The sequence below is a fragment of the Cupressus sempervirens genome, chromosome 1 (assembly GCF_028749045.1).
Source record: "Cupressus sempervirens isolate cs-2001-9-10 chromosome 1, ASM2874904v1, whole genome shotgun sequence".
Taxonomy (NCBI): Eukaryota; Viridiplantae; Streptophyta; class Pinopsida; order Cupressales; family Cupressaceae; genus Cupressus; species Cupressus sempervirens.
The window spans coordinates 442,758,784-442,767,258 of record NC_143118.1 but is presented as its reverse complement, the minus strand read 5'-3'; positions in this window follow the sequence as shown (position 1 = coordinate 442,767,258).

Below are 8,475 nucleotides of genomic sequence, written 5' to 3'. Positions count from 1 at the left end.
ATAAATGGAAACCTTCTAACCTTTCAAAATATGTTTCCCATGCTCATATACCTAAGCATGGGTAGTTAAAACTTCCCAAACCTCCATTTGGAACTTTTTGCAAAAATTGCAAAAGTTTCTCAAGCAACTTTTTGAGCAATACAGGAGGGGTTTTCAGAGTGTCAGGGGACATAGAAATTAGAGATGTGATAGAGAATGAAGATGGGGACCCATGTGACAAGAGCAGAGGTTTAGACAAGCCTTTTTCACCACCCAAGGTGGATCGGTCTGGGGAACTTTTGACAAAATGGTTGTCTCTTTTTGGAGTTAAACCTACTAGTAAGTCTTCCTTTCCTCCGATTAAAATTCTATCTAGATTGGAAAAGGGTTCTTGTACGATTGCTATTTTAAATGAGTTGATAGATCATAGCATTGCTTCAATGGCTTCTACCTTGGTGGGTAAGTTTATTGGGCCAAGGTTGAACATAGATATTGTAAGATCTTTCACTTAGAAGAAATGGAACCTTAAAGGACAAGTCAATGTAATGACAATGGTGAAAAGATTCCTGTCTTTTGATTTCACTTGTAGTGAGGACTTGTCAAACATCCTATGTGAAGGGCCTTGGAGTATAGGTCGCTCAACCCTAGTGCTCCAGAAGTGGTCTTCAAAGTTGAATTTGAATGACTCATTTTTTGTGCAAGCACATATTTGGGTAAGACTTCTAGAGCTACCTATGGAGTTCTGGAATGAGGATGTGTTCATGGGGGTGGAAAATTCCTTTGGTGATCTTTTATCTATAGACTCAATAATGGCTTCCAGAAGGAGACTAACGTATGTTAGGATCTATATTGGAGTGAGGGAAGGGGTCGATATGCTAGAAGTTGTGTGTTTTCACTCAAAACTTGGAACACATATTCGAAAATTGGATTATGAAAGTGTTCCTTTTGCTTATTTTCACTACCTAAAATCTGAGCATAATGTGAATCAATTTCCTAAGGGTAAAGCTGAAAATAAAAGGATTCCAATTTTTGCTAAAGCTGGAAAGGAGAAAAAGATTTGGAAAAAAAAGGATATAATGGAAGGTCAAAAGACCCAACAGATTTTAGAGGAGGTCCCAGATGCTCCAATCATAGGAGGGAATGAACTAGTCTAGAATGAACCAAAGGTAGAGAAGAAAGTGGCTAAGGTCTTGTCTTTACCAAATATTATTGAGGTGGAAGACCTAGTTAAAATAGTGGAAGGCCCTGTCAAAGGAGGCAATAAGTCATATCATAGTGACTCAAATGTAGACAAGACAGTGGATAAGGTTTTGTTTGGATCTAAGTTAAGTGAGGTGGAAGAACTAGTCAAGAATCTTGGATGCCCCGAAGTCAAGGAGGTGAATTCCCCAGCTAAGGTGGCTATTTTGGTTTCATCTCAAGTGGAGAGGAAGGAGAATAGGATAGAAAATGATAGTTTGTCGGAGAGAAAGGGGGTACAAGCATTGAGTAATGAAGGGGAGTTAGAGAGGGAAAATCAAGAGGAAGTTTTGGGAGTTCCTTCTTCTTTTAGGAAGGACAATTTTGTTTCATGTAATCTGGAAGAGAGATTTGAGATGGACAATTCCTTATCTCTAGTTAAGATGGAAAGGGTTGATGACTATTTTAAGGAAAATAAAGAAAAGCCTAAAAAGAAAAACAACTAGGAGCCCTCCCAAGCTTCTCCAACATAGGCCAGGAGTGGTGGAAGACCGAATGTGGGAGGGAGGTTAAGGTTAGAAGGAAGGAGGCTTGTTAGTCAAGCCATACAAGATGAGGCCAAAAGGAGTTTGGCAGATGGGAGCCAATAGACTATTTTGGAATGTGCTTCTAATTTGAAATGAAGATAATTTCTTGGAATATAAAGGGCCTCAATGGGGTCCATAAGCAAGAAATTCTTAGGAATATGATTAGAGATCAGAGACCTGATATTTTGATTATTCAAGAGACAAAAATGAAGGAGATTTTGGGTAAGATGTCCTTTAGCAATAATAAGGTAGGTGAGTTTGCAGACTCTAAAGGTGTGTCAGGAGGTTTGCTTACTCTTTTTAATAATAAATAGTTCAAATTTACCTCATTTTATAATGATGGTAATATTCTCTTTTGTAAAGTGTTTCATTTGCATTCCAATGATTATTGGTTCCTTTTGAATGTCTCTATCCCTAATTCTAAAAGGGAAAGGAAGAATTATTGGACTAAGATTTGTGATATGGTTCAAACCAATAATATGAATAAAAGTATCATTATGGGGGACTTCAATACTCTTCTAATGAATGAGGAGAAATTGGGAGGTTTGGCCCCAGATTGGGAAAGCAAGATGGATCTCTCCAATTTTATTAATAGTTTGGCTTTGTTGAATGTGAATCTTTCAGGTGGAACTTGCACTTGGTCCAATAAAAGCATTGGAAGTGATTGTATTCAAGTTTGTTTGGATATAGCTCTTATTTCTCTAGACTAGCTAAATTATTTCTCTTGCAAGCTATCCCTACTCCCAAGATTTGGCTCAGATCACTCCCTTATATCCCTCTCGCTTGTCTCTCTTGAACCTACACTAGTACATTTGAGACCATTTGAGACCATTAATGGTCAAAATTTTGACCCAATTTTCGACCAAACTTCGACCAACTTCAACCAACCCATTGGTCGGAATTTTTTCGGTCAAAATTTTGACCAACCTTATGTTGGTCAAAATTTTGACCAATACGTTGGTCGAAAAACCTCAATTGCCATTTGCAAGTTCTGACAGGAATTGGTCAAAATTTCGACCAATAAAGGTAGAAATTTCCACCAATGAAGGTCAAAATTTTTGACCAAGCAAGGTAGAAATTTCGACCAACGAGGGTTAAAAATTTCGTGGATTAAGGTAGAAATTTTGACCAATGAAGGTCAAAAAATTTCACTAGTGAAGGTCAAAAATTTTGACCAATGAAGGTAGAAATTTCAACCAATAAAGGTCAAAAATTTTGACCAACGAAGGTAGAAATTTTTACCAACAGAAAGGTGTAAATTTTTTTTCAGGCATTCTATAAAACAGTCACATGTCTTGCGTATGATATGACATTTTGCATGCATCCTGCACTCTCTCATCCGACTGATGATGGATTACGGAGAGTGATATGAAACCATGATGCTAAAAAACACACACAATCAAATCCAAAATGAACTTGCATTACAAATGGATTGTGGAAATCTGATATTGTTAATTTTGCATGCATGTCTACCAGGACAAATATATGTTTAAGTTGTGATTGTCCTGGTAGACATGCATGCAATTTTACCAATATCAGATTTCCACAATCCATTTGTAGTGCATGTTCATTTTGGATTTGATTGTGTGTTTTTTAGCATCATGGTTTCAGATCACTCTACGTAATCCATCATTAGCCAGATGAGAGAGAGTGTAGGATACATGCAAAATGTCATATCATACGCAAGACATGTGACTATTTTATAGAATGCCTGAAAAAAAAATTACTAGTGAGTTGGTCAAAATTTCGACCAGATAAATTTTTACCAATGGGTTGGTCAAATTTGGTTGAAAATTTGATCAATGAAGGTGGAAAAATGAACCCAAATGCACTAGTATGCTCGCCAAGTTGACTCTTTGAGTTCGGTCATCAAGTCACCCCACCAAAGTGCCTCAACAAGGTCAATCTTTAGATCTGCTCATCGAGCTTACTCACCAAGTCAGCTCGCCATGTCACATCTCTAAGTGGCCTCACTAAGTCGGCTCGCCAACTTGCCCCACCAAGTTGCCACTTTAAGCCCACTCACCATGTTAGATCGCCAGGCCGGCTCCCAGCCAAATCAGCTCACCAAGCTGACAATTGAAGTATGCTCACCAAGTCGACTCTCTAAGTTCGCTCACCAAGTCCGCCCCCTAGGCCAACTCTCTAGGTCAGCTCACCAAGTTGTCCCAATGGTTTTACCACCTTGCCCCAATAAGTGGGCTCACTCAGTGTGCTTACAAAGTTGCCCCATATAGTTGCTTCTCTAAGCTCGCTCACCATGTAAACTCACTTGGTCTGCATGCCAAGTTTTGTCATCAAGTCACCCCACCAAAGCACCTCATCAAGGTTAGTCTTTAAGTACACTTAGTAGGTTAGCTCACCAAGTTGCTTCGCGAAGTCACCTCACCAAGTGGCCTCGATAAGTCAGCTCACCAACTTGCACCACCAAGTTGCCACTTTAAGTCGACTCGCCATATCAACTTGCCAAGCTGACTCTCATAGTCAGCTCGCCAAGCTGACAATTCAAGTACACTCACCAAGTCAACTCTTTAAGTTTTCTCACCAAGTCTGCCCTAGGTCAACTCTCCAGGTCAACCCACCAAGTCACCCCCACCGAGTCACCTCAATGAGTTTACTCTTTAAGTCAGCTCACCAAGTCTATTGTTCAAGTATGCACGCCAGGTCGGCTCGCCAAGCCCACCAAGTCATGTCACCAAGTTGATTGTTCCAGCTTTGTTACTTTTATACCAACTAAAGCTTGTGCTTGGACTATTGACTTGACCTATCAAAGGCCCTGCAAATGATTCTTCTTTTACATTGACTGAAGGAAGTGTATAGCCTGAAAATTTTTTTTGTACTTGCAGAGTTAAGGGCACTACTGAAAAATGGCCCAATTCCTGATGTTGATGGTTGAACTTCCTAAAATAAGAAAAGACGACATCAATGCATCAAGCAAATTGTTATGTGCTCTACTTTTCTAATAGAAATATTGGAAAAGCACCCAAATACTATTGTAATAATCGATAAAGCACACAAAATAATAATATGAAAGATTAAATTGTATAATGAACATATAACCCAGTCAGACATATAACTTCGCATTTCATTACTTTGTAAGTCCAATAAGCAGGAAAGCCAACCTGGTTTAATATAGTTTTTCCAATTATAGTTACCTTTTGGTCAACTTAACTAAATTGCTAATATAATAATATTTTTAGCTCAAAAAAGGGACATGTCCCCTTCTCAGTCTTAATCCATATTAAAAACTTGGTGTATGCAATGTAAAGGCGGAAGGCGATTCAATGATCATTAGCCATGCCATTCAAAGCAGGAGATTTTCAAACTAGACAAGCATCAATATTAAACAAAAACATTGACTTGTCCTATATCGTCAGAGCCCTTTCCCTACACCATGCATATAGACTTTAGAGAAATCAATGATGAAGCAACTAATCAACTAACTATACCATTGATAAAGAAGTGGAGTGCGTAATTGACAAACATGTAGATGCATAGAAATCTTTTGATACTACGAAATTATTAAAAAGTTGCTATCTCCAGCATTGATCTTCAATCATATAGTTTGGCAAAGGGTAAAATTTCATAGGATTTGGCCTTACACGATAAATTATTGATGAGCAGCATTGGTGACTTGAGAAGCATGCAAATAAACTAATTTCATAAAGAAACATAATGGGTGAGTACAAAAACTATAATGACATTTATGTAGGAAGAATTATGAACATTAAGTTGAAAGTGACATCTATGCTAGTTGTGATATTCATATCTGTTGATATATGACAGCTTCAGTCAGATTATCTTCATAACAAGTCTAAAACTATACCAGCTTCATATCTAAGTAAGTTGAATCATGTGCATAATATATATATTCAATATCTTGTATATGGATCAATTATATTGGATTCAGTGAGTTACTGAACACCAACTAATCGTGACCTTTCACAATTAAGAGCCATGACCGATCCTAAAGTTGCTATTGAATATAATATATATATGCTTTCCTAATGGGAAGATACACATTGAAATCAAGAAATGTGACATACTTCCTACAGTTTGAAGATCATCATATTTGCAGAACAATACTTATCATCTTAATCAACTATCTCATCTTAGCTAGTATCAGAGCAAAATCTGGGAGACATAAAAGTTACAATAGGATAGTCAATTGGCAGGTGAAAAGGATTCTAGTTGTCCTATATGAAAATAACTTCATGAAGCGATAATGGAAGAAGGGCGTTAACATTAGAGGAAGTATTTCAACACCTTCTTAAAATCGCAATATTAGAGCCACTCGATCTTAGGGGTCTTTCGAAGGACTAAAGTTGAATAAAAAATGGATTGCTGATAAACGTGAACTTATTATGAATATTTGGAGCACAGGTGGTGAGACAAGGAAGTGAGAGCACATGTCCCAAGTTTCAGATCTCCTGCACAGTGTTGTGAGATCAATGTTTGGACATGTACTTGTGTAGGTCATAGTATAGGATGGAAAGCTTCAATGATGAATTAGAAGTCTATGTCACTCATGAATGTATATACAATGCTTCTTCACTCTTTGCATGGATGTCTTAGCATCTGTGGCACATTTTGGGACCACTTGTAGCTCCCAATCCATGTTCAGGTTGTTGAACACTACAAAACTCAGGCAAGTTAGGCAATCAATTATCAATGTTGTGATAGATGCAAAACATGTTCAACATTCTTGTTTGCACTTCAATGTTGCTGAACATCGGAGGGAGATAAGATGGACAATGCCAAGAAGAGATATTGGAGATTGTTCGATGTCAATGCTCATGGGCACCACGACTTGGGAATGTTAGAATGCCAATGGTTGATTAATGTCAGTGGTCAAGTCAGCACCAAATATGGGCACTGTCGATGTTTGATGTTTGTTATGGCATTGCAGATTAATCAAAGTTTGGATCACATGATGCTTGAATATGGTTGCTTCAAGGAAATGTCACATGATGTGCTTAATCTGCTGATACAATGTTCTCGGAACATTCTGCACATCAAATGTCTAGTACAATCAACATTGAGATGATTTCTTTCAAGGCGCAGTAGAATATACTGAGCACTCCTTATTTAAAGATGAGGATTTGCAATGAACATGGTAGATGCTTGCAGATGATGCAAATTTAAGAGAAATACTCATCTTTCCAAGCACTTGTTGAATGGACTTTAGGGATGACATGACAGTGCTGAGCTGGAGATGTATCGTTGGGTTTGATGGATCTATATGCTATTGGGGGATTGGGCTTGCTAGGTGGATGTGTAATGCTATGACAAAGCTCTGCAATAATTGACTTCTCTAGATTGAAGATAAAGATTCATGGTGGCTTGGTGTAGATAGCTCAGCCACGATATGAATGCTACCTATGTGACTCAGCTGATCATTTGGAGTAGATTGGGTGGTTGCCAGGAGAGATATAAAGTAACAAACTTTGCATCAAATCAACCGGAGCTCTTGATTAATATCTTTCTTGTGATTTGATTGATTGCATTTGTACCTACTGAGAAATCACCATAACATATGAGGCAATCATTGTTGGGTAGTACAAGCAGTCATCTAAGAAATTATCGCCATGCAAGATTACAGAATCATAATCAGAAGAAACAGTTTCATTTTTCAATAATGTTGTCCAATCTGCAAACTTAGTGTAAGAGAGGTCACAGGGAAGGACTTCCATCAAGCCAACTAGCTTGGAGGAGAAGTAGGAAATGAAACTAAGACAATTCTTGAAGAAGCATCTAATGAAAACTTTCTTTCAAAATCACAGGCTCCTGTGGCATTGAATGAAGAAGAAGTCACTGTTGTAACTTTGAGGGGGTTTGGGATCTTGCATTTGAACACCCTCATTCATTTGAAGGCCCAAAGATATTTTTTTACAGGCATCGTACTTATGAGGCCTATGCCAAGTTCAAGATGTATCCAAAATTTTATAGTACAGAGGAAGTGAATGAGATCAGAAATGATGAGTATGGGTTATCTAGAAAAGACTGAAAAGACTTTGAAGGGTTACTTGGCTTATTGTGGATTTGGACTCTTTTCTTACCTAAAGCAGTTGCAGCATTGGGAATCTTCTTCATTTGGTTTTATCAGCAATATCTACAAACTTGAGCTCACATGCACTAATTGAGTTGCCTAAGGAAGGAATTGTGGAGCATGATATCAGTGATAGGATAATGGATTATCTTAGTATTTCTCAAATGAATCAATTAAATGGATGGCACAAACTGCAAGGGAATGAGCCTCGTGATAATGGAAAATTGATGATAGTGTGATAGGGAAGAGAATTCAATAATAGAGGCTAAGTATACTTTATTTTCTAAGTATACTAACTTCTGCTAATTCTACTAACTGCTACTGATAATGGGGCTCCAGGACTGCCACTCCTTGTCCATGCTTGCATTGTATTATTCTTAATGAGAAGGGTTCAAAAAAGAAGACATTCCATCCAGGAAGACCAAAAGGTCAAAGGAATAACCTCCAACTTGAGCACCTAAAACAACACAAACAAAACCGAAGTAACATAACAAAGTAGAAAGTCTACATGTAAAACTGAGCAAATAGAAGCTAGCAACAAGTATGTAAGGAAGGGTTGGGTACTCCTAAAGCAATCTCTCCATGTAGATAAAAATGTTCCTAGTCTAAAACTCATGGACATGTAACAAAGATTTTGGAACTATTATCCCTTGCTTAGCCACCTCAAAAGCATGCATACAA